The sequence below is a fragment of the Pleurodeles waltl genome, chromosome 2_2 (genome assembly GCF_031143425.1).
Source record: "Pleurodeles waltl isolate 20211129_DDA chromosome 2_2, aPleWal1.hap1.20221129, whole genome shotgun sequence".
Classification (NCBI taxonomy): Eukaryota; Metazoa; Chordata; class Amphibia; order Caudata; family Salamandridae; genus Pleurodeles; species Pleurodeles waltl.
In genome coordinates, this window is record NC_090439.1 from 69,931,677 (window position 1) to 69,958,859 (window position 27,183).

At 49.7% G+C, this 27,183-nt stretch overlaps 1 long non-coding RNA gene across 1 annotated transcript in view; it reads left to right on the forward strand.

Moving 5' to 3' along the window:
• Nucleotides 1-27,183, forward strand: part of LOC138272982 (uncharacterized) — a 113,329-nt gene that overhangs the window by 57,052 nt on the left and 29,094 nt on the right. Inside the window, exons 2-3 of the long non-coding RNA XR_011200272.1 lie at nt 21,855-21,923; nt 27,055-27,123. This is a non-coding gene — a long non-coding RNA (uncharacterized lncRNA). The remainder of the gene's footprint in view (nt 1-21,854; nt 21,924-27,054; nt 27,124-27,183) is intronic.

A 27,183-nucleotide genomic window follows, 5' to 3' on the forward strand; every position in this document is an offset into this window, starting at 1 on the left:
CAGGCAAGCACCTCAGCCACCCAGTCCACGGGCACAGTAGTGTCCACACCCACTTGTGGTGGTAAAGGATCCAGGGCACCAGACAGCCTCAAGGAAAGGGTGCCATACCCAAGTGCTGCCCGGCAGGGCAAGGAGCCTGCCCCAAGTGCTGCAAAGAAGGGCAAGGTGCCATCCCCAGCTGCTGACAGGAAGGGTACGGAGCCCGCCCCAGCTGCTGCCAGGAAGAGCAAGGTGCCATCCCCAGCTGCTGCCAGGAAGGGCAAGGGGCCTTCACCAGCAGGCAGGAAGGACAAGGGGCCTGGTGCTGGGACTCAGTTGGAGCCCCCACCACCAACCATGGTAGTGCAGCCATCTGAGGCTGCAGGGGATGGGCTGGAGCTTCCCCCCACCACCACCATCAGCAGCAGCCCCACCACCACCACCAGTGGACAGCCATCCGAGGCTGCAGGGGATGGGCAGGAGCTTCCCCCCCACAACCGCCACCAGCAGCAGCACCAGCACCACCACCAGTGGGCAGCCATCCGAGGCTGCAGGGGTTGGGCAGGAGCTTCCCCCCACCAGCAGCTGCAGCAGCAGCACCACTACCACCACTGAGCAGACATCACCGCCGGCGAACGGTCTGTAGTCCTGCTTTCATGGGCTGTTGGGCGGCCTGCCCCCTGAAAATCCTGTGGGTATGACACCCACCTGAGAGACTGTGACCTTGCACTCCCCAGGATCAGTAGCACAGGGCACAATGCCCCCTCCAGAACCAGTGAGTATGCCACCCACTCACCACATCCTCCCCAGGATCAGAAGCACAGGGCATGATGCCCCCTCCAGAACCAGTGGGTATGCCACCCACTCACCCCATCCTCCCCAGGATCAGAAGCACAGGGCACAATGTCCCCTCCAGAACATGGGGGAAAGACACCCACTTGAGAGACTGGTGGCCTTGCACTCCACAGGACCAAGCACAGGGCATGTTGCCCCCTCCACAGCATGTGGGAAAGACACCCACTTGAGAGACTGTGGCCTTGCACTCCCCAGGACCAAGCACAGGGCATGTTGCCCCCTCCAGAACCAGTGGATTTGTTCCATCTGCCGGCTGAGGTGTCCCCCGTTCCCTGTCCCCCTGAGGTGCCTGCCTATTTTCCAACTGATGCACCTGCAGTGTTCTCTCCGTGTTGGTGCAGGAGACAGGTGGGTCCTTTGACTTTGTCATGTGGCCCTGTGGCCCACGCACATTGAGGACTGGGCAGTGACCGTTGAACTGTACATATGTATATACTTTTGGATTGAATGTTTATCTTTTTACTGTATTTATATTATTACACTCACTTTCATCTATTCGTGTTGTCCTTGCATTATTCCTGAGGGGTACGGGGTAAATATGTTGTCTTACTGCATCTGATTGTGTGTATGGGTGTTGGGGGTAGGAGGGGGTGTGTTGTGCGTGTGTGTCACTCTCTTTTTCCTCCCCCCTCCCCTTTGTGATAGGTGTCTTTTCTCACCGTGGTCGTCTTCACCGTCGTTGGTGTTCGTGGTAGAGCATGACGTCAAATATCATGGGAAATATTTGCAGTTCAGGCTCCAAAGCATCGTGGTTCTTCCCTGTGTCTCCAAAGGTGAGCCCTTTCCCTTCTTAGCTTTGTTTCTGCCAGGCTTTTGATGTCATTGGTACTGCCCTGGAAAAGGTGGCGGTTTCCTGTCTCATAATACGGTGGGCGGTGTTTCCGGTCCAGTGAGGACCTGGCTTGGCAGTTCGGGCTGGACTGTTTCCATGAGGAACAGGGTCAAGACTGATTTGCATATGGCTGGGTCCAAACTGGGGTGGCATGGTGAGCAAAAGAACGATGGATTAAACCCAGATCTGTGACTGAGGGTGAGTGTTTGACAATGTTCAGCATTCCGTCCATCACGTGTTGTTTTTGCCAGAACATTGACTTCCGCCTGGCTGTACGCGGCTACTGCTGTGGTAGCTGTTGTTTCCACCCTGGCGGTCGGTGTGGTAAAGTGGCTATCTGAGATCTTTCCGCCATTTTGTAAATTTGGCGGTAGTTACCGCCAGCCTGTTGGCCGTATTACCGCCACTTTATCACTGACCGCCAGGGTTGTAATGAGGGCCTTATTCTTTTGAAAATTCATATCTTGACTTCTGTAGGGTGGATTATTGTCATTTTGGTCTTGTTTGATTTAGATAAATAGTGCCTATTTTTCTAAACTGGTGTGGTGTCCATTTTGTAGTGTTTTCACTGTATTACTGTGTGTGTTGGAACAAATACTTTACACGTTGCCTTTGAGATAAGCCTGACTGCTTGTGCCAAGCTACCAAGGGGTTGAACAGGGGTTACCTAAGTATGTATTTCCCTTGCCCTGACTAGAGGTAGGGTCTCTGCTTGGACAGAGTGCAAACTGACTGCCAACCAGAAACCCTATTTCTAACAATGGTGATCAGCGGTGAGGATTGGACTTGTATTTGTACTTGACATACAGTGATTAAGTGTACACTACTGTTTTCAGTGCAGACCATTACGTGACCACATACTACTTGTTTTTGCTTTTTCCCTTTTTGGACTTTTTCAGCTTCCATTTTTTGTGATTTTTTTAATTTCTCTTGGAAGCTATCTGTTCTTTTTGGAACTTTGCATCTTTGAGTGAACCTTACCAACATGTTTCAATGGGGTGATGCACCAGCTGTGTATATAAAGGCTGTTTTTGAGTTGGCGCATCTGGTGGAGTTCACAGTGGCTCAACTGAAGCAGTTTTGTAAAGCTCTTGCCTGCCCAATCAGGAGCTCTGCCACACAGGAGGAGCTGCAAAAGGCATTGAGAGCCTGGGTGGCAGCCCAGAAAGCTGGAGGGCACACAGAGGAGCAGGATAAGCATGAGGAGGTGCAGAGTGTTAATAATGTGGTAGTGTATATACCTGACCAAAAGCATAGTGTGTTCCCCAAAGCCAAATATGGCCAGCACTTTAATCAAAGACTCAACGTCCAGAGTATCAAATTACTTTTCCAGGTCCAGGACCAGGCAGGCTAAGTAAGGCTACACCAATGGGGTCACTTTCATAAATCTATGCAATATCCTAATGTTTAGAGATGTTCTCCTCCCAGCCATAAACCATTCTGATCCTGGTGAATCAGGTTAGGAAGCACTCACAGTATATGACCTGTTAAAGTCTTGCTCAGGATTTTATAGTCAGAATTTCGGATAGGCATGGATACAGTGACCTTGTGCTACTACTTTAAAGTCCTCCCACTCAATTGTCGGGGGAAAGAGGGAAGGCCATTCTATCACTCTCAGAATAATTATGAATCCTCTCTGCCAGGGTGCAGTGGAATTCAGCATCTGCTAACATGGAGCCTTGAAGGCACCATGAGGGTATAGTAGGCTGAGCTTTATCCACAGCCAAACCTATCAGTAGCGGGTAGTAATCAGAAATAGTTCTATTTATGTGTTAAATATTTTTATTATTATTATGAAGAGTTTAGCAGCATACAACAGCACCACCTACTGGCCAGTAGAGGTAAATAAAACAGACAAATATAGCTGCATCTCTAGTATTTTATGACCATATTATCAGATCATAATTATCACTCTTAGTAAACCCTTGTATTCTATGTAGTGATTTTTGCTGTAGTCAGGCATGTGCCTGGTTCAGTCAGGCATAGGACTCGCAGATAGCGTGGGTATGTCAGTTCTCATGTTTTATCAAACGTGGGCAGGATGGTTGTAGCTGCCACTGTAAGCCTCTCCATCCCCAGTATGTCCCACAGTTTGTGTGTAGCCAATCAGTGTGAGTGGGGATCACCTCGGTATCCCAGCGAGCTAAAAGGAGCTGTTTAGCTGCTCCGAGCATTAATGTGATAGCTCTGTCGTTCGGAGTTCTAAGAGGGTAAGTCTGTGGACTGGGAAGCCCCAACAGCACATAGCTAGGGAATTGTGGTAGGGTGGTGTCATAAATCTCATCAACAACTTTTAATATGTTATCCCAGAAGGAGGCTATTCGGGGGCAATGCCACAGTAGATGCGTCAACGTGCCTAGCTGCCCACAGTTCTCCCGGCATCGGTCTGTGACGCCCCTCCGCCACTCAGCTACCCGAACAGGTGTGAAGTACCAATAGTATGCAATTTTCAAAAATAATTCTTTACTGTTCATGTTGCTCACTGTCACACAAGCTCGGTGTAACACATCCCGCCATTCCCTGTCTGTGAAGGAGTGCTCACATTCCGTTTCACATCTGCACTTCGCCGGTATCTGCAGTAAAAGTAACGGTGTAGTCAAGAAGCCATATATATCAGATATGAGTTTCGTATCATTGGTGCGTGTTAAAAGCCATTTCTCAAAGGGGAAGAGCGGTCTACTCGCATGTGGTCTAATCTCTGGAGAGGATACCCAGTGTCGGATTGCTAGGTACTGCCAGTAAGGTTTTTGCAGGAGGCCATGCACCACCTGTAACTGAATGAAATCCATAATGCCTTGGGTGTCATAGAGGTCTCCAATCATTTTACAATTGGATTCCTGCCAGTCTTGGAATGAGGTTCCCGTGAGAGCTAGGGGGAAGTCAGGATTGCCGATAATCGGCATTTGCAGAGACATGGGAGAAGACAGGCCCTTACACGTCTGCACCGTGTCCCAGGTGTCCATCGTAGCCCGTAGAACAGGAGAAATATAGACTCCTGGTGGTCGATACCCTTGTGGAGCCACAGGATTTTCCAAATGTGCTGTCCAGCCACTGTTTGGGCAATGAAGCACCAATGCTTCTCGGTGCGTTCCTGTGACCATCCCAATAGATAACGTAACTGGGGAGCCTGATAATAACTAGCCAAATGAGGAACCGCCAGTCCTCCCTCTGCCTGCGGGAGATAGGCTTGTATCTGCGCCATTCTTACCTTTTTTCCGGTCCAAATATATTCCCAGATTAACTTCTGCATAGTGTCTAACACCCTGCTCTGAGGAGGCAGCGGCAGGCATTGCATGAGAAACAGTACTTTGGGTAAGAGCGTCATTGTTATGGCTGCTATGCGACCTAGCCATGAGAGTTCATAGCCTCTCAACTTGGTCAGGGCATCCTTTGCTTCACCCAGCAGGGTATTGTAGTTACGTTGTGCTGTAGTGGTCAGGGTAGTGCAGATCTGGAAGCCCAAATAGTTCACTGCTTGCTTAGCCCACGTAAAAGACAGGGTGGGCCTCAGCACCTCTACGTCTGTTTCCGATACTGCTCAGTTGAGGATGGAGCATTTAGATAAGTTGGCCATAAAGCCAGCCACATCTCCAAAGGCGCTCAGTTCCCCTAGCACCACTAAAAGGGATGTTTCCGGTTGTGACAAATAGAGATGGACATCGTCCGCATATAGTGCAATTTTGTGGGTTCGGCCCCCTATCAGGATGCCATGAATTATCTGACTTAGCCGTATGTGTTCCGCAAAGGGCTCCATATAGAGGGCAAACAGCAAGGGCGATGGCGGACAGCCCTGCCTGGTCCCTCTGGTTATAGGGAAGATGGTGGATAGGCCCCCGTTTATGCTCACTCTAGCCTGGGGGAGGTATAATTACACCTCACCCACTTGCAGAATCTCGGGCCTAGACCATAGCAAGGTAAGACCGCAAACAGGAAGTCCCAAAGAACTCAGTCAAAGGCCTTCTCTGTGTCAAGTGATAGCAGCAGGGATGGTATGTGGGCTCACTGCATCCAAAAGGTGGCACAGCTGTTTAGTGTTATCGGCACAAGTCCTCTCCGGGATAAACCCAGTCTGATTGTGGTCTATCAACGTCTGCATGTAGGGGCTGAGCCTGCTTGCCAGGACACTGGTAAAGAGTTCTGCATCCACATTCAATAACGTGGTAGGCCTATAGGAGGAACAGAGGGCTGGATCCCGCCCAGTCTTTGGAATGACCGTGATCGTTCCTACTTGCATCAAGGGGGTAAGTGTTCCGGTGCCGCGAAATGGTTGAAGAGTCATGCCAGTATGGGCAGTAGGAGGTCCCAAAAAGTTTATAGAGTTCTGACCCAAACCCATCCTGTCCTGGAGCCTTCCTCACCGGAAGGCGGCGTATAGCTGGTAAAACTTCAGTAGGGGTGATGTCTGTGTCTAGTGCGTCAGCTGTTGCCTTTGAAAGCCGGGTCAGGGGGATGGCATCCAAATAGCCTATGATTGCCTCTGCATCCCTTCCCTATGGTGTGTAAAGGGAGGCATACAATTCCTCAAATTCCTGCTGATTTAACCCGTCTGCTGTGATGGCAGCACCCTTTTTGGTTTGAATCTCGGTTACTCAACGTTGTATGGCTTGAGTGCGTAGTCTATGGGCCAGTAGTCGTCCCGCTTTGTTCCCCCACCACATAGTACATCTGCTGGGTGCGTAACATGGCATGCTCCGCTACGTCCATATCTAAGGCCCTTAATTATTTTATTTGCCACTCCTAGCTGACGTTTTGCCTCCCCGGTGCCCGCCTCTCTGTGCCTTTTGTTCCGTTTTTTTACCCTTACTTCTAACTGATGATGCTTCTCTTTTCAGAGAGCATTAGCACGTGCTGCGAGGGCTATAAATTGGCCCCTCACTACGACCTTCAGTGCTTCCCATACCCCAACCACTGAAGTCTCTGGTATGTCATTAAGGTCTAAATAAGATGTAGTCATGTCTCTTATTTCTGTGCACACCTCTGCATAGGTAAGGAGCTTAGTGTTGAGTCTCCATAACCTAAGTCCCCGTCTCAGGACCGCAGTGTAATTGGGACGTGATTGGAGAGGGCCGCTGCTCCTCTCTTTGTCTGTGTGATTGTATGTAGAAGGCCAGACGTGGCCAAAAAGAGGTCAAGTCTTGCATATGTCTGGTGTGCAGCAGAGAAAAATATGTACTCCCGCCATGCTGGGTTGTTAGTGCCCCTTGCTGTAACCAGTGTCGAAAGCCCACAGAGTATGCTCCCGTCTGCCCATAGCGTTGTGCTGACCTGTCCATGAGGGTATCAGGAACCACATTAAAGTTGCCTCATAAGGATGTCAGAGTCCTGTGTCGTGAGTACTTGGCCAATGGCCTCTCAGAGAAACCCCTCTTGTCACTCATTAGGCCCATATATAACCGCCACTGTCATGTTGTACCTGTGACGCCGTGTTTAACTGCAGCGTCTCTTTTTCCAGCCGCGGTCAGGCCGCTGCTCCGAGTATCGGAGCGCCGTCCTATCCGCGGTTTGCATTTTTACATTTCTGTGACAGCGCGTTTCGAAAAGCATGTTTCGTGCTCCCGGTCGCCCCGCCCTTAACTATTTTCCCGCCATATCTTCTTGCCTGGTGAAGGGGCACTCCTCTTCTTTTCTTCCGTTTTCTCTTCTTTTTCTCTGTTCACTTCGCCTTTTCTTTCTTCTGGTCTCCATGTTGTCTTCTTTGTGTTCCTTTTTCCCAGCATGCTCTTTTCTTTTATACTGCTACCTTTTTTCCTATTCTTTTCCATGGGCCTTTCCCAATCCAAGATGGTGTTGCTCTCTTTTCCTGTTTTCTCACTTCCTGTCTCCTGGTATATAAGTCATTCAGTCTTGATCTTCTTTGAGTTGCAAACACTTCCACTTGGTGGTGATCCTCGCTCCTGTTTTTCGTGTTTTTCTCCAGTTCCTGTTGCTCTGATTGAGATTTTCCAGTTTTACCTTTTATCATTCTTTGTTTTTTCCTCTTTTTCAGGAGTTCCTGTGTACAGATTTACCCCACATTTTTTGGTTTTTTTTCCTCTGGGACTTCTTCTGGAGGGTATGGTCTGCTTAGGCATTCCCTGTCAAGCAGCATCGTGGCTACTAGAAAGGGTCGCCCTTCATAAACAGCAGAATCAGCAGAAGACAGGGTGCTCTTTCAAGTTCTTCAGCCAAAGATAAGAATCATCGTGCAGACCGTGACTGTACCGATGTATGTCTATTTGTAAGGAGATAAGCCTACCACTTCTCTCCGCCTGGATGCCTAACACTTTCCTGGGGAATTGTGTAGCCAGTAATATCGCCAGCCCTCCCTACTTCACCGGTCCCGAGGAGTGAACCTGACGGTCGAACCAGCAAGATTTCAGCCTCTTCGAGTCTGCTCGCAGCAAATGTGTCTCTTGTAGTAATCATAGGTCACATTTAGATTCACTGAGATGTGAGAAGAGGGTCGCCTCTTCACTGGAGCATTAAGGGACATTGAAACTAATTACTTCAAAAGACATGCATGTGTGTGGGAGTGTTTAGCATGGGGGTGCCCTGGGTGTCTGGCCCGTGATTAATGGAAGTGGTGTGCAGCGGTGTTCTTTCAAAAATCCAACAAACAGATGCGGCTTGTAACATAGCAGTAAACAGTACAAACCAAAAAAACAAACAGTAACTTAGCTCCTGGCCTGGGAGCTACACCATGTCCTTTGGGGGGGTACACCTTCATGTAGCAGTTCATTCTCTGTCTCCTCTTTCTCCACCTTGTGGAGGCTCTGCCATCATCTCATCTGCTCACCTACATCATTCATAAGTGTCGATATATGTCCATCCAGGGAGCCCGATCTTCCCTTGTGTGGTGCCCAAGCGGAAGAAAAGAAACCGCGAAGAGGCAGGACGGGTGGTCTCCCATCCGTATCGCCCCTGACCACCTCCATGTATGTCCACTCCATTTGGTGTTACGGTTCTACTTCACTGTTGGCGGTACATTCCTGATGCTGTAGTTTGCACAGTAGGACTGCTCTCTCCCTCCGGCTTTCCTTGTCGGTTGGTTTATGGACTCTACTTTTACATTGTCGAGTCTTGCGTTCCGGCCCCCCCACTTCCTCTTGTGGCGCTCAATCAGGGTCACTAGGGGGAGGTAGGCTCAGGGCCTCAGTCATGTCCGGGAGAGATTCTGCCTCTTCCAGTGTCCTAATAATGCGAATTTCATTTTGCAAGATGAATTGCAGTCTGAAGGGCTGACCCCATTAGGTACAAATTCCCTTCTCCTGGAGCAGGCTTGTGATGGGTCTCAGCGTTCGTCGGCGTTGCAACGTTAATGGTGAGAGATCTTGATATAAGTATATTTTGTGGTCCTCAAAGTTTATTGTACTCAAATCACGGACCGCGGCAAGGATTTGTTCTCTTTGTTTGTAGTAATGAAGTCATTTGAGTATGTCCTGTGGTTGGCCAGGAGCCTGAAACCGTTGGCCCACTCTATGCTTGCGGTCCAGTATTATCTCTTGGTCTTTGAGTGTTGGGGTAACGTACCGAAACAAGCATGTCACAAAGTCTTCCAGTGGCCCCTGTGTCGCCTGCATGGGGACCCCCCTTATACGAATGTTTGAGCACCTTGACCTGTTCTTGAGATCTTCCAGACAGTATTGCAGTTCATGATTGCTCTCTTGGACAGTGAGAAGTTCCTGTCTGTGGTGATCTAGTTTTTCTGCCTGCGTGTCGTGGCAAAGGTCCACTGTATCCACTCTCTGTTCCAGTTCAGCTACTTCCCTTTTGAGTTTTTTGCTTGTAGTGGCAATCTCCTGTCTAAGATTAGCAATATCTCCTCGGAGTCCCCCGAACAAATGTTCCAGACACTACTTCGTTATTGGGGTGGTATCTTTCTCCACCTTCTTGTCATCGCTGGGTCTTTTATCTTCTGATGCTACCCCCGGGGTTTGCTCCTGCCTCTTCGCCAGGGTCTTTGCGAAGAGCTCCTTCTAGTTGCCCTCCTTCTTACTTTGTCGTTGTGTCACCATAATTCCTTTTGCACGGGTGAAGCCATATACAATCAGCCTGCGTAGCTTCCGCCCTTTATTCTACTCCAGGAGTACCCCTTCACTTGCGATCGCACTTAGAATGTTCACTCCTTCCGCCCTGTGGGTCCACTTCAGGGGTGTGGGCTTCAGTCGGCAGGAGGGGTGGCCCATCGGTCCGAACTGCCCAGCGCTAGGAGTGTCTCCTTCAGCGCATCAGAGGTTGTGTATGCATTTTACTGTGTGGCTCTGCCGGTGTTTATATGCTCTTTAAGAGGGCCCATTTATTTTCTTATCTTTCCTCTCTCTGGTGAACTCTCCTCTGGCCCTATAGCTGTTGTCCGGTTCTCATCAGCGTTTGGCCCCTCTCTCAGGTGTTCAATTCGGTTCCCACCCGGGCAGGCCCGTGCTCACCCTACTGCTGAGCTGCTGTGTGTGTGCTGCGCTGTAAGGCAGCAGGTGTCTCGCGTTTTGTCCTCTATCATCGCTCCTTCTCCATGTGCTTCTTTGGCACTCCGCGCTTCCAAGACCAGGAGTGGGAGGGCCCTACACATCCTGATGCACATGCTTTCTTTGCCTCCACGCGCGTCCCGTGGTCTTCAAGGACCCGCATGCTCATCAAACTCTCAGGGAGACACTAGTCACCAAGTGTCACTCAGTGGCAGTCCTTTCTCTAGCCGCCCCCTTGCCGGCTCCCCTCCGCAGTCCTCCCGGGCCCAGGTCGTGTCCCTTGAAGTGCGTGTTCCGCCTCCCCTCTTCCCATGAGCGGCCAGGCCTACTGCCAGTTCGAGGCCAGCAACTGCGCAGGTCCTTTTCTGGCAGTCCCTTCTCCCTTCAACCACACTGGGGAGGGGGTGGCTTATCAAAGCTCCAGTCGCCACCAGGAAAAGGGGGCCCCAGTGGGGTTCACTCACCCCTGCTGAAGCCGGCTCGTCCGCTATGTTGTTCCACACTTCACATAGCCGCCATCTTGATTCGGGCTGCGTCCAGCAACTCGCCACTCCACGGGCTCCCCCTGTCCCCGAGGTACTCTCCTCAGTTTCCGGAGTCCCGGACATCGCTCCTGTGGTGCAGTAGATGCTCTAGGCGGTACCAGCCCCTCACGGCTTGATCCTGACAGCAGAGCTCCACAATGACGCTCCGACCTCGCCGCCATATTGGCTCTGCCCCCCAGAAATAGTTCTATTTAGATAAGTGCTTAGCTAAGGTTCTAGAGCCACAACCCCATTTTTAGAACAGACATTCACAACCCACCTAGCATTAATGGACATGAGGCGGATAATTTTTTTTATGTAACTAAAGCATTGTGTGGTAGTGCACTGCATTAATAGACCACATTTTCCATTGAAATGCCTATTAAGTTTGCACTGACATGCAGTTTTTACTGATAAAACTATACTGCACACAAATGATAATGTGTGGATATCTGATTTCAGTGAATAGTTCTCAATTGTTCATCACCCACTAAAGTCTCTTGATTTGTTTTAATCCTATGAAAACCTTTTTTCTATTACAGTTCAGAATAAAAAAAAATTATTTTTTATTTTCTGACTGCTGAATGCGTTTACCCAAAATTACATCCTACAGCCTTCCCTTTCACACTCCCTGCACCCCAGCAAGACTGTCATGTAATTAACTTTACTTTTCTTTCTCTGTCTGTAAAGTGAGAGGAATTTGTAAACACCAATCCCCAAGGCAAAAAATAGGCAGCAATTTGAAGAAGACATAGTCTGACATCTGCCCCCTGTCTTTGAAGCACAATGAATGTGAAAAATATAAAGACACAACTTAAAAGCATCTTTATTTATTGCTTATACTTTTGTGACCAACCAAAAATCAGTTGGCCACCCACCAGTAGGTCATAAACCACAGTTTGGGAAACACTGATCTATATATTTAGGAGACCAGCAGGCAGGTGAATGCAGAACAGACAATTCGTTCCAGATGCTCTTATAAGTCACGTGGATGGGGGGAATGAAATGAATAGAGCATAACCCCAAGATTGCGGGAAGGGAGCTGTGCTCAGGTGTAAGGGCATCCAAACAGAGTGATGCGTTGCAAATAGCTTCAGACAGGCACGCTTCCTGATACCAGCCACCCTGAGAAGGGAGCAGACAGTGACCGTACTACAAATATCCTGACCTTGCAGATTATGGCCCTCATTATGAACATGGCGGTAAACACCGCACAGCTGGCGGCGGCGGTAAAAACCGCAAACAGAGGTGCGTCCGGACCCCCAAATAATGAACCAACTGAAACACAGGCATTCTGAAAACCACCCACCGCCAGCAGAGGAGTGCCGACAATGACGGCAGAGCCCACCCACAGGCAGACGGAAAGGCCCAACCCACCCATCAAATAATGAACCACTAGACCACCGTCAGTTCCGGGGCGGGAACCACCGCTACGCAAAGCCAGGCGGAAACAAACCAAATATAAGGAAACACTCACGGGAGGCTCACACAATACGCCGAAGCAGAGATGGGTAGAGAGCTGCAGATCATGCCAGCGCTTCTCCTTGTCATATACCTCCACGACCGTGACCGCCGACGAAGACGACAACGGTAAGTACTGCAACCTACGAAACAAGGGAAGAAAAGGCACAGTTACATACCCACCCACTCCACCCACCCTGCAACGCTCCCTCAACCCTTCACAGCAGCACAAGCCATACACCCCACAGCAAGAGGTACTTATCCTACACAAGGCAAATCCAACCTGCCCAAAGTACATACATGTGCCCAACACCCCCAAACAATGAAACGAGAGACCAGGGATCCTGAGTGTGCCTCCGAAAACACAGGCCACACATTAACTTTTTATTTTGTAAATAAGACCAATGGCCAGTCCATAATAGTAGAAGTCCCATGGGCCACAATGGCCCCAACCTGACTCCCACAAGTGCTACGGGACTCCACTTCATAGGGTCAACAATGGGGCATCCAGGCACCTCAGGGAACAGGGGCAGGGGTTGGTGGGGGTGGGGATTTGTGACAGGGGTGGGGCTTAGATTTGTGTTCAGAAGGTGGAAGGGGTTTGGGTTTGGCCTTGGAAGGTGGGGGAGTGTGCTTGGACCGGGTGGAGCCAGATGGAATAGACTCAGCACGGAGCTTCTTTCTCTCTGGGGAAGGGGCACAGGAATGTGAAGGGCGGACAGGGGTGGGTTGTGATGTGGAAGGAGTGGACAGGGCAAGGAGGTGTGCACGTTTAGGGACGAGACGGGGTGGGCCAGTGAGTTGGAATAGGTCAGCACGGGAGAGGAAAAGTTTCTTTGGTGCAATTGGGTTGGGCTTGGAGGAAGGTGTGGGAGTGGAGGTAGAGGGTGTGGTTGTAAGTGGTGTAGGTGTGCGTGTTGTGGGTGCAGGTGACTGGACAGTATGTTGAGGTATCGTAGATGTGTGATGGGTGGGTGTTTTGGTGCGTTTGAGTGTTTTGGGAGGAGAAGGGGTGGACACAGTGGGACAAGACAGGCTGCCAGTGTGAATGTATGTTGTTTGGGTGTCTGCAAGTCTGGTGAGTGTGCTGCATGTGTCAACTAAAGTAGTTGTGGCGAGTGCAGGTGTGGTGTCTGGGGTGCATGTATGGATGTGTGCTATTGTGGTGACTGCAGGAATAGTGTCAGCAACAGTGAGTGAAGGTGCAGTGCCTGGGGGTGTGTATGTTGAGAGGACAGACAGGGAGGCGGAAGAGGTGGGCACACTGGGGGAAGTGGATGTTGCTGTGTGTGCATGTGTATGTTGGCTATGTGAATGCTTGTGGTGGGAGGTGTGGTGCTTGTGTTTGGAAGTGTGCTTCTTGTGTGTTGAGGTGTGTGCCTGCGTGTCAGATTGTGTGCTGTGGACGGGTGAAGGGAGTGGGGTGCTGGAAGGGGTAGAGGAGGTTGGGGGGGGGGACAGAATGACCGGGGACACTGGCTGCTGTCAAAGAGGAGGCCAGAGCCTGAAAAGATCTCTGTAGGCCAAACACGGCACCCTGAATGCCATCCAGATAGGCATTGGTCTGCTGCATCTCTGATGCTAGCCCCTGGATGGCATTAACTATGGTTGGCTGCCCTACAAGAGATGGTTCTCAGGAGGTCAATAGCCTCCTCCGTGAGGGCAGCAGGGCTGACTGGGGCAGGGGAAGTAGTGCCTGGGGTGAAGGAGACGCCCACCCTTCTGTGTGAGTAGGCATGGGCAACTCGGTGGGGAGCAAATGGGAGGGTGGTGATGGAATGGGGGTGGTGGAAGATGACAGAGTAGGGGTGGGCCCACTAGGGTCCGCCACTGCCAGTAAGCCCCTATCGGAGGAGGTATCGGAGTCACTACCTCCAGTGGTAGTTGCCTCCCCCGTGGTACTACCCTGGCCCTCCAACCCGCTGGTCCCCTTGTCGTCGGACGACTCTGCCTCCGAGGATCCGTGGGCCACTGCATCCCCACTCGCCGGTGCCTCAGCTCCCTTGCCAGATGATGCTGATGTACACAGACAACACAAGAGAACAGGGATGTGGAGACAAAAAAGCAGAGACATTTGTAAATAGCTGAATGGAGTGGTGGTTCTTGCATGCACCCACCCAGAAGACCCTCCAACAGGCAGCACCTACTGCTATACCCATGGCAATGCCCCTGACTAGTGCCCAGAACCCTGCTCTACAGCCATTCCCCAAATAACTTAAGGACGCAACATGTAGGAGACCTGACAAAAACACCCCTACTCCCCACAGGGCCATAATGTAGATGGGCATCAGTCAGAGTCCCTGCAACTAAGCAGCATAAACCTGAATGCACACACACACATCCATCAAGGGTCAAAAATATGGTATGTGTACTCACCCCCTTGTGACTGCTGTGCAGCCTTCAAGTGCCCATCCAGGTCTGGGTATGCCACCGCCAGGATGCGTAGCATAAGGGGGGGTCAGTGCCCGATGGGCACCCCTTCCCTGTTGGGAGGATTTCCCCAGCTGGACCTTGCAGATTTTTCACGCCCAGCGCCGCAGGCCCTTCCACCTCTTCCTGCAGTGGGTGCTCCGCTGGTTGTAGACCCCCACCTCCGCACCTCCATAGTGATGGCATGCCAAAGTGCCCTCTTCTGGTGGGCACTTGCCTATAAGGGACACACAGAAAAAAGTAACACAGAGGTCAGGCCCTGGAAAAACATATACAGCTGGCCATACATCCACTATGGGACGGACAGTACAAATGGACTAATAGCACATACACATGCAGCATGTCAGGAATTCTGGCCCATCCAGGGTCAGAGGTGCGTACATGTCTGCTGCCAACACCAACCATTACACACATCAATGGCCCACAATCCTCCTGCTCACCTGTACTTCTGACCGTCTGTACAGCTTGGCGTACAGGGGCAGGACCCCGTCCACGAGCCGCTCCAATTCCTCTTGGGTGAAGGCCAGGTACCTTTCCCCTGAAACACGTGTCACTTCCATGACAAGAGGCAGGACACAGAAGTACACTCAGTGGAGTACCTGCTTGCATGAGATCAGGGAGTCAAGTGAAGTTGGGCTAATGAGTTGGCGTAAGCACCGCAGCGGTGTGCAACGTCACCGCCGGCAGCGATCATGATACGCTAGGAATCCCCATTGATATCCATGTTAACCAATGAATTTGGGCACAGTGGTAAACACCGCCTTACGCTGTTACGCCAACCACTAGCGGTATGAGGTCACTTCCACAACGACAGTTCTGGAATACATGGGCAGACATTTTGGCAAAAACTACGTATTTATAAAACTCCCATCCGCACAATGCAGGCCCTACTGTTCCCCAAACACCCATAGGCATGTGACAATTAACATTACATCACCTAATAAGCCCTGATCTATCATTGTGGTCAAGATGATGTTATGTCAAACTAATAATGCATTTCTGTCGCGACAATCAAGCCAGCAGAGCTCAATGACTGACAATGTGTGCCGATGTATGTGTGTTCCTTACACATGTTTCCAACTCCCCCTAGGTACAGATCCTTGTGGCGAGGAAGGGCCCCATCGGTGTACAGACCACTTAAGGATTTGCGGACCATGGTGGGGCGTAACATCATTAACAATTACAGACTCACCCGTGCAACTATTCTTGAACTTTGTGCATTACTGAATCCTGCACTGACTCCGGCAAATTGTAATCAGCTTGCCATCCCTACTGAAGTGCAGTTGCTTTCTGCACTCCATTTCCTGGCCACTGGCTCATTTCAAGTGACAGTGGGCATGGGTGCTGGTTTTTTCACAGCCAATGTTCAGCATCATACTGACTAGATTCCTGAATGCATTTGTACAACACCTGCAGTCCTATGTGAGGTTTCCCCAAAGTACTGACCTCCCTGCCATCAAGTCAGACTTCTATGCCTTTGCCAACATACCCCATGTGATAGGTGCCATCAATGGCACCCACATACCTATAATTCCCCTAAGAGTAAGTGAACAGGTGTACAGAAACCGGAAGAACTTTCACTCCATGAACATTCAATTGGTGTGTACTGCAGAACAGTACCTCACACATGTGAATGCCATGTTCCCTGGTTCAGTCCATTATTCATTTGTGCCGAGGAACAGTAGTGTGACACAGAAGATGGAACAACTACAAGAGGACAGAGGGTGGATTATAGGTAGGTGTTTCTGTCACTTTTTGCCACCTTGCAGACAGGCAGCCTGTCTACCTCTGAGGCTTGTCTTTTAAAGTTGTGTTGTGCACCTTTTTCTAGGTGATTCTGGCTATCCCAACTTGCTTTGGCTCCTGACACCAGTGAGGAATCCTGGAACAGATGCATTTCTGTCGCGACAATCAAGCCAGCAGAGCTCAATGACTGACAATGTGTGCCGATGTATGTGTGTTCCTCACACATGTTTCCAACTCCCCCTAGGTACAGATCCTTGTGGCGAGGAAGGGCCCCATCGGTGTACAGACCACTTATGGATTTGCGGACCATGGTGGAGCATAACAACATTATCAATTACAGACTCACCCGTGCAACTATTCTTGAACTTTGTGCATTACTGGATCCTGCACTGACTCTGGCAAATTGTAATCAGCATGCCATCCCTACTGAAGTGCAGTTGCTTTCTGCACTCCATTTCCTGGCCAAGGGCTCATTTCAAGTGACAGTGGGCATGGGTGCTGGTTTTTTCACAGCCAATGTTCAGCATCATACTGACAAGATTCCTGAATGCATTTGTACAACACCTGCAGTCCTATGTGAGGTTTCCCCAAAGTACTGACCTCCCTGCCATCAAGTCGAACTTCTATGCCTTTGCCAACATACCCCATGTGATAGGTGCCATCAATGGCACCCACATACCTATAATTCCCCTAAGAGTAAGTGAACAGGTGTACAGAAACCGGAAGAACTTTCACTCCATGAACATTCAATTGGTGTGTACTGCAGACCAGTACCTCACACATGTGAATGCCATGTTCCCTGGTTCAGTCCATTATTCATTTGTGCCGAGGAACAGTAGTGTGTCACAGAAGATGGAACAACTACAAGAGGACAGAGGGTGGATTATAGGTAGGTGTTTCTGTCACTTTTTGCCACCTTGCAGAGAGGCAGCCTGCCTACCTCTGAGGCTTGTCTTTTAAAGTTGTGTTGTGCACCTTTTTCTAGGTGATTCTGGCTATCCCAACTTGCTTTGGCTCCTGACACCAGTGAGGAATCCTGGAACAGATGCAGAGAGGAATTACAATGAGGCCCGTGGACGTACTAGGAGGGTGATAGAGCGCATAATAGGTCTCCTGAAGGCTAGATTTCATTGTCTACATATCTCTGGCGGTTCGCTGGCCTATGGGCCTGAAAAGGTCTGTAGAATAGTGGTGGCCTGCTGCATGCTGCACAACGTGGCTGTGATAAATTCTATCCCCCTCTTGGAGGAGGAGGGTGCTGTATATCCAGACCATCTTCCTCAGAGAGGGGACAAGAGTGATGGTGATGATGAGGAAGGGGAAGATGTAAATTCCAGGACCCAACTGATACAACTCTAATTCCAGTAACTATGTGGGACAATTGGATGAAATTGGTGTCTGTGCATCATACTGTCATTGTGCCTTGTCAACAAGGGGGGGGGGGCTGGAATATATTTATTGCCACTGTGTCCAGGTCTGCATAGGACAGCAAACAATTCACTGTATTGTTTCTAGACATATTTAGGCACAACAACATGTAAGGCGAGTGGTGCATTTCATGCTACGCAGGTACAAATACATGAGTTATCAACCAGTTTCATACATACTTCACTTTGTTCACACATTATTTGGTGCAGGGATAAATATGTGCAAATTACTGTGATGCCAGTGGGTCAATGGTGGTTATCCAAAATGGCAACATGGTGGCAGCATTGTTGGCAGTATTGTTTGGTCCATCCATGCTTACATGAGTTTTTAATTATTGGTAGCACTGTTTGGTGGTTGACTGAGTGGGGTAGGTAGTGGACAGTTTTTTGCAGAGTCACTTCTTAGAGCGGGCCTTGTTCTTGGCAGGTGTTCGTGTGGCATATCTTGGCCTGAGGGTCTGTTTCGGTGCCTGTTGTTTGCCTGTAGGGGATGAGATGGATGTCCCCTGTGTTTCCTCAGAGGGTAGTACATGTGCAGTTGCTGCTGATGCTCTTATTGTCCGGTCTGCCTCCTGTGCTGTAGTGGGGGCTTCCTGTTCTGTGTGGGCCTCAGGCTGTGTTTGGACAAGCTGCAGCAGCACACCTGCTATGCTGGCCATTGTGGCATTGTGCTGTTTCCACTGCTCCATGGCCTCTTGGTGGTGTGCTTGCTGCATCCTCTGACTCTGCTCCAGGGTGGACACCATCTGGGCCAATCTGTCCTGGGGATGGTGGTAGGCTCCCAGGACCTCCAAAATCATTTCCTGGGCTGCAGCATCCATCCTGTGACCTCCCCCCTGGGCCAGTGATGCCCTTCCACTGGGCCTGGCCTCTGTGCCTGTGTCCCCTGCACAAGTCTGGCGGTACCACTTGTACTGGGGCCATCTTCTTCCTGCCTGTTAGTAGGGGGTGACTGTGGCCTCTGTACCTCTGTTCCACCAGTCTGTGGCCTGGATATCCAGATGTGGGGACGGTTGCCCTAGCCTGATGTTATTGGCTGGGTGGTAGGGGTGTCAGTGGTATCCTGGGTGGGGCTGCTGGATGGTGACAGTCCAGGACTGTGTGAGGGGCCAGCCTCCTCATCAGTGTCCAGGGTTCCATCCCCAGTGTCCTGTGAGGTGCCTCTGTCTCCCTGGGGGGCACTGCCACTCCTTGTCCTGTCCGTCAGGGTGGCATGGGTGGTGGTGCCTGTTGGGGGAAATGGACATGTCTGTTACATTTGCATGGTCGGATGGGGGGCAGGGGACTGGGTGGTTTTTTGCAGCTTGCACACTTTGGGGCCATGAAGGATGCTTTGGTGAGGTTAGCATTGCTTTCAGCTTAGGATGTGGAGGTGCATTGTGGGCGTTATAGGCCATTGTGTTTCCTTGCAGGGGTGGGTGGCTGTGCACAGGGGGAGGGATGTGGGCCTGGATGCCATGGCCCTGACCTTCCCCTGCAGGTCTTTCCATCTCTTGCGGATGTCGTCCCTGGTGCGTGGATGGTGTTCCACTGCATTGACCCTGTTGACAATCGTCTGCCATAGCTCCATCTTCCTGGCGATGGGTGTGTGCTGCACCTGAGACCCGAATAGTTGTGGCTCGACCTTCAGGATCTCGTCCACCATGGTCCTTACCTCCCTTTCTGTGAAGAGTGGAGTTTGGGGGGTGCCATAGTGAGTGTCGTGTGTGGTGTCTGGTGTGGATCTTGATGATGGTGCTCTTCTGTGGTTGGGTGTGAGTATCGTGGATCGTGGCGTTCGGTGTCTGCTTCTGGTGATCTCTGTCTTCGTTGGCCTACTTTCATTGCAAAGGATTGTGGGGTGTGTCTGTGAGTGTTTTATGATGTTGTGGATGTGTGTCAGGTGTGTGGGTTTCTGACCAATGTGTGCACTTCTTACTGTTGGGTCCACTTGGCGCTCGTGGCAGTGTGCACCGCCAATGGCCGTTCGGCTTCCACTGACCGCCGAGGTGATTTGTGCATCATTATTTGGAGGGTGGGGTGTGGGTGTGCTCGGGGGTGGCAGGGTGGGAGGTCCAGCATTTCCGCCGACAAGGTCCTCGCAGAGACTGGTGGACTGGTGATTTTTGCCTGAATCCATTTTTTGGTTCATTATATGGCGGGTTTCTGTTCACCGTCAATGGTGGTCTTCTGTTCACCGTCGCCACGCCGGTCAGCTGTGTTTACCGCCGTGTTCATAATGACCGCCTAAGACTGCAACGGTGCACTGAGTGGTCGGTATCAGGTGCCAACACAGAAGGCCCAGTCAGTCAGAGCAGTGTTTCACTCAGCAGGTAGACCAAGGTAGTAAGTGTTCCAAAGTCCTATTTCCTCAAAGTGTACCTGTGCTGACTCCGCAGCATGGTGCCAGGCCCACTTTGTCGAAGTGATCTCCTCTGTCCTGTGTCCTGGACCTTTAGGCTGCCACTTGCAACAGCGAGGAATCCGGCAGGCTGTTTAGACACAAGCAGGTCTCTGGAAGTGCAGTGGCTTATTGGGGAGAAGAGTGAGGTGCTAGTCATATGGCAGGAGGGCTGGAATTGACAATGAAGCCCAGAAAGGTGAGACAATCTGTTTTCAACTGTGCACAGCTAGGGGGAGCTACATCTTTCAGTTGTCTACCATTGCCCCCTCCTTACCTCAAGCTTGAAGTGCCACTGGAGCAATCAAAATGCCAATGGAGTTACTTGGGAGAATAAAGGCCCCATTTTCCCCAGTCCACCAGGTATTTGGGCCAACAGCAGGGTGCATAGGGAGAGGAGTTGCAGCACCGGCTCATTGCCTGTCCTCCACACCAATCACTTGTTGGCTGTGCTGGAGAATACTCGGGCCCATAGGTAGGGTTAGGCTGTTGTGGATGAGCTGGCCCACTATGGCACAGCTGGTGGCTGTTCTGTGCCAGTCCCAACTGTCAGTGCTGCCCAGCATGTAGACCCGAGACATGAGGTCTGTCAGTTCTGGCCCATATTCATTCCTGGCAGCCTGTGCCACCGGCCCGCCCTCATCACTGAGGCCCGCTGATCTGACTTCAAGCGCAGTTGATGATGGAGGATGTGACACTACAGAGACGGATAACAAAAGCACCGCAGAGAGAACCTGTCTACAGTGCATTACCAATTTGATTCCCCGGCCACAACCCCATTTACAGCTGTAAATCTGCTGCTACCGTTATGCCTTTTTTGGAACTTGTTGTTAGCAAATACCACTTGATTTCCAATTTCACATTTCGCCATGTTGACAAATAATATGTATAACGAGAACCAATCACAATGATCACTGACCATCCACTTGAGCTACTTCCTTTGATTGTTTGACAAGATAGCTTCTGAAAGGGCACCATGTACCTTTCAGACTACTTGGTGCAGGCTGCATTGATGCAAATGTGCCAGCAGAATGGTTAAAGTATGCTGCATCTTTCAACAATTGCCTCTAACTTTAGTGGCCAGGCCACTGACTCCCTTTGTTTCCCTTATGTCAATAATAGAGTGTTGAGTCTTCCTGTAGGGGCAGCTACCTTTGCAGTGAATCCCAGAATGCCATCGGTGGGCTTAGTTCAGTATCGTTATCTCAACAATCTCACAACTACATTCTCCACTTGCATCCAAAATGCCTATATACCCTGACAGAACACTGTGAAATGGAGAAAATCAGGTTTTGTGTAGAGACATTGGTGACATCCAGGGCTTGCTGTAGAGTCAAATTTGTGTAGTAACACAGGTGTGTATTGTACTCTATTTAGCTATTTGAAGTGTCTGAGAAATTGGATTATTATTTGTGGTGGCTGGTAGTCCACTACAAGCAATAATGTCACTATTCTTTTTAGATCCAGTAGATATTTCAGTAATTTAATCCTGAGTTAACCTTTGGTAGGTATAGCACAAAGCAGGCAGGCTTAACTTAAGAAAATATGCATTTCTAAGTACCAAAAAAGTTAAAAAGTTGAAAACATAACGCAATAAAAACCCAGTGTGACAGGCTGAACGGTATAAACCAGACGGAGATCGGGTAGTATGGTAAGTAAGGTTTTTTTTATTATTATATTTGTTCTTTGCCCAGGCGTTTCAAAACCAAGAGTTCAGTTTGTTATGGCGTAACCCGATTAGTTTCTCTTCTTCTAACTCTGTCGTTCTTCTTCCTCTAGGTTCGTGGATTCTGAGAACTCGGGGTGGCTCCAGGAAGGTACCGGCAAGATAAACAGAAAAACGCCCCGGTAAGTATAAAGGTATTTCTGGGGTTTTCTCTTTAGATAGGAAGCAGGGAAAGGGTAAGTAGGGAGATAGAAAGAGAGTGCATTCACCCGTGCGCTGTCTCTACACAAAAATGCCTGTGATTCATTTAGGTGCCCCACAGTGCTCCCAGGTAGGTCAGGATAGTCAGTCTCTCTTCTCTTTAACGAGACTGTGCCCTTCCTTTACCCCCTCCTTTTCCCCTCTCACCCCTCCCCAGTTCCCTTCCCCGGTGGGTTTTTAGCGTTTCTTTCCCTTGTCCCTAGGAGGGACCGTACCTTTGTGAGCCACGACCCTCCGGGATCGTGGCTGGGCTCTTTGGTCCTTGCCTCCGGTGCTCCTTCCTCTATGGCCTCGTTCTCCACGTCTCCTCTGCTGTCGGCCCCTTGCTCCGTCGTCTCCTGTGGTCCTGCTCCTTCTCCTCGCTCCTTCCTTCTTTCGTCGTTTACTCCTCCTTCTTCTTTCTGGACGCGTTCGGACGCCTTTTGACCTCCCGCGGTCCGGAAGGGCTTGAGCGTTTTCCTGGAAACAGGGAAACGCGGTAGTGACGCCTCGAGCGTTCCCATGGTAACATGGGAACGCGGTTCTGACGTGTCGGGGAAACCCGACACGGAGTCGACGGCCGTTGTCAAGGAAGTGATCGGGGTTGCCCGATCACATACCCCATCCCAAGAGAAGTCCTGCTCGAGGACCGGAGTAGAGCAGGGAAACCTGGACAAGTAATTTGCAGGACCTTGTTGCGACCCAGGGACATGGCAGACCTGGAAGGAAAAAGGCTGTAGTTCAAGAAACCAGCGCAAAATCCTAGAGTTGGAATCCTTATGTGAGGCAAGCCAGGAAAGAGGCGCATGATCGGTATACAGTAGAAAAGGTCTACCCAGGAGATAAAACTGCAAGTTCTCCACCGCCCATTTAATGGCCAAACACTCTTTCTCAATGGTGGGGTAATGACATTCCCGGGGAAGAATTTTCCTGCTGACAAACACAATTGGGTGATCCCTACCGTCCCGGTCACGCTGCGCGAGCACCGCCCCAAGGCCCACATTAGAAGCATCCGTGTACAGATGAAAAGGTTTAGAAAAATCAGGACATTGCAAAACCGGTTCCGAGGTAAGAGAGGATCTTAAACGTTCAAAACTAGCCCACTGACTTTCTGAAAAAGGGACCAACTTGTTGGGGTGATGTTTGGATAATAGATCAGTAATGGGGGCCGCAATAGTGGAATAACCCGGTATAAATCTACGGTAGTAACCCACCAACCCAAGGAAAGAACGCAAATCTTTTTTCGTTTTTGGGATTGGCGCGTTTTGAATTGCTTCAATCTTAGTCATTTGTGGTTGTAGAGTACCATTGCCTATCTTACAGCCGAGATATGATATGTCAGTCTTCCCTAATATGCACTTCATAGGATTAGCCGTCAACCCTGCTCCTGTCAGTGTGGTCAAAATTTGGTTGAGATGGTGTAGATGGTCTAGCCAAGTGTTGCTAAAAATGACGACATCATCGAGATAGGCTGCAGAGAATGAGTGGAAGGGTTTTAATAACCTATCCATCAACCTCTGAAAGGTTGCCGGGGCTCCGTGGAGACCAAAGGGTAGCACTGTGAATTGATAAAGACCGGATTGAGTAGAGAAGGCTGTTTTCTCTTTATCTTCGGGGAAAAGGGGAATTTGCCAATACCCTTTAGTGAGGTCCAATGTAGACATATATTTAGCTCTTCCTAGCTTCTCCAGGACATCATCCACACGGGGAATAGGATAAGAGTCAAAAATAGAGATTGCATTGAGTTGTCGGAAGTCAATACAAAAGCGAACTGTTCCGTCAGGTTTTGGGACCAGAACTACTGGAGAGCACCAGGGACTGACAGAGGGCTCAATTACTCCTAAGTGTATCATCTTTACTATTTCTTCTTCTATGATATGTTTCCTAGCCTCTGGAATACGATAAGGTCGTAGTCAAACAGTTTGCCCTGGTGGTGTTCTTATTCTGTGATAGATCAGGGAAGTTCTGCCAGGTATGTCTGAAAAAATCTGTGGGTATTGGGTTAACAGGGAGTACAACTGATCCTTCTTGGACATTGGCAGAGAAGTGTTGATACAGGGCATATTTTCCTTTGGTTGATCCACAAAGGGAAACATTTCTATCTCTACCTCCTTAATGGGAGATACAAGACGGCCCATTGCTACCGTCTCGCTAACCTCATCCTCTGCTTCCCATTTCTTGAGGAGATTCACATGGTAAATTTGTTTTTTTTTTGGGGTTGACACTTAGTTCTAAGAGATAGATGACAGGGGAGATTGCTCTAATAACCCTATAGGGCCCCTGCCATCTGGCTAACAATTTTTGTTCAGACGTGGGTCTCATAATCAAGACTTGATCATTAGGAAGAAATTTACGCAATTTACTTCCCCTATCATAATATTGTTTTTGAGTCTCTTGGGCCTTTTCCAGATGTTGTCGTACATTCTCCCATAAGTCTTGTAAATGTGATTTAAGCTTTTGGACGTATTCTAACAATGGTCGTCCTTCCTCTTCCTCTTCTTCCTCCCAGGTCTCGATGGCCATATCTAAAAGGGAACGGGGTTGCCTTCCGAACACCAGTTCGAACGGGCTATGTCCTGTTGAGGACTGCTCGTGGGTTCGAATGGCATAGAGAACTAAGGGCAGTTTCTGGTCCCAATCCCTCCCCGTTTCGTCGACTATTTTCTTTAATAGAGTTTTAATAGTCCGGTTGTATCGTTCCACGAGCCCGTCTGTCTGTGGATGATACACTGAAGTTTTGATTTGGGTAATTCCGAGTATCCTGCATATCTGTCTCATGAGGTTGGACATGAAGGGCGTACCCTGGTCAGTGAGTATTTCTCGGGGAAACCCTGTCCGAGTGAATACCGTTATCATTGCCTGTGCTACCGTTTTCGTCGTCATGCTGGCATGGGGAATGGCTTCGGGGTACCTCGTTACATAGTCTACGATAACCAGTATATAAGTGTGTCCCTTAGATGAGGGAAGTAAGGGTCCAATTAGATCCATTCCCACCCTACTAAACGGGATATCGATGATGGGAAGAGGTAGGAGGGGTGCTTTCCGGGGTCGGCCTGGTTCGGTGAGTTGACATCTAGGGCATTGCGTACAATATTTCCTGATGTGGGCAAACACCCCTGGCCAGTAGAACCTCCGGAGGAGATATTCCTCGTTTTTTTCTCTGCTGAAATGGCCCCCTCCCGGTTGATTGTGGGCTAGGAGGAGTACTTGGTCTCTATCAGCTTCTGGGACTACCAATTGGTGTTTGCGTTCCACTGCCCTGGTAGTGGTTACCCTATACAGAAGGTTTCGTTGTACTAAGAAATAGGGACCCACCTCGTCGGTTTCTTCAGTTTTTGCTGTTCTCCAAGCATGAGTGAGGGTAGGGTCCTCTCTCTGCTGTTGGCGGAGACTGATGGGTGCTCTATAATTCTCTGCTATCACTCTTATGGGTTGACGGGTTTCTTTAACCTCTCGAAACTTCGCCTTTCCGTCTCTTTTTTCCAGACGGGAAAGTTTCCTACAATCTGGGGGACACTCAATGGGGCTATAAGAAAAAGGAGCCTCGGTCCACCATTCGAGGCTCTCCTTCTGATTTTGGGTACCATTTAAGAGTTGTTGAAAATGCACATAGTCTGTGCCAACAATACATTCTTCAATCAGTTGATCCATAACTCCCATGGGAAGAAAGTCTCTATATTCCCCCCACTCTAACTCTAATGTTGTAAGGGGGTATTGCTCCTTATCGCCATGTATACAGCAAATGGTAACTCTTGGGCTGGTGTTCTCATCCACCGGGTCTATGTGATCTTGTCGGATGACCGATTGACTAGATCCAGAGTCTATGAGGGCAGAGAGGAGGTGACCATTGATTTTTAAAGTCTGTTTAAATTTGGTGTCCCCTTTCCCAGTACATAGGACCCTGCGTCGCGTTACTCCTATCTCCATAGGTTCCACCCCCTCTGTCTTCCTGGGGCACATGCGAGCTATATGTCCCCATTCTCCACAGTTAAAACATTGGGGTCCTGGTATTGGATGACCCTCCCCTGGTTTTCGTGGAAAGGGGTCTTCTACTGGATATCTCGGTGCGGGCTTTGCTGGAGGTGTGAGGGGTTTGAGAGTGGGCCGGGGTTGTAGTGATCTCACGTCAGTGGACCTGTGGTACGCACAGGCCATTTCTATAGCCATGTCTGTATCCACATTTGGATGTTGTCTTATCCAATTTTTTGTACTGGTTGGTAAGGAGTCCAAGTATTGTTCGAGGATGATTGTCTTGATAACATCCTCTCGGTTAGTGGCTATAGGTCCCAACCATTTGAGCGCCAAGTCCTTAACCCTAAAGTAGAAGGTTCGTTGGTCCTCATTCTGTCCCCACTTGACTTTACGGAACTTTACTCTATAGTACTCGGTATCGTGGCCCACCCGTTCCAAAATGCTCTTTTTTATGTCCTTGTAGGACGTGGTACCGTCTGGATTGGCTGCTTGATAAGCTGCCCGGATAAGACCGGTGAGTAAAGGAGCAATGTATTGTCCCCATCTGTCTTCGGGCCATTGAGCTGAAGAAGCGACCAGTTCAAAGTTAGTAAAGAAAGAGTCCGGATCTTCCCCTTCCTGATAGCGTTGTAGAACCCAACTGGGGACATTAGGGTGAACCTTACTGGCAGCTATGGTCTCAGTTAACTTTTTCATGGCCGTTTCATGGACAAGCTGGTTATTCGCCAAGATGGTGGCCTGACTTTTTAGAGCGGACTGCAAGGCCTCCCTATCCTCCTTGGCCTCTCGCTGGTGAGCTTCCCAGACCAGCTGTAAATGGCGCTGGCCTTCTGCCAGCTGTTTAATCATGTCCTCTAGGCTAGGGCTTTCACTCATTGTTTATACCTTTCCTCAGCCGTCGCGGTTAAATCCCACTTCTGACACCACTGTGACAGGCTGAACGGTATAAACCAGACGGAGATCGGGTAGTATGCTAAGTAAGGTTTTTTTTATTATTATATTCGTTCTTTGCCCAGGCGTTTCAAAACCAAGAGTTCAGTTTGTTATGGCGTAACCCGATTAGTTTCTCTTCTTCTAACTCTGTCGTTCTTCTTCCTCTAGGTTCGTGGATTCTGAGAACTCGGGGTGGCTCCAGGAAGGTACCGGCAAGATAAACAGAAAAACGCCCCGGTAAGTATAAAGGTATTTCTGGGGTTTTCTCTTTAGATAGGAAGCAGGGAAAGGGTAAGT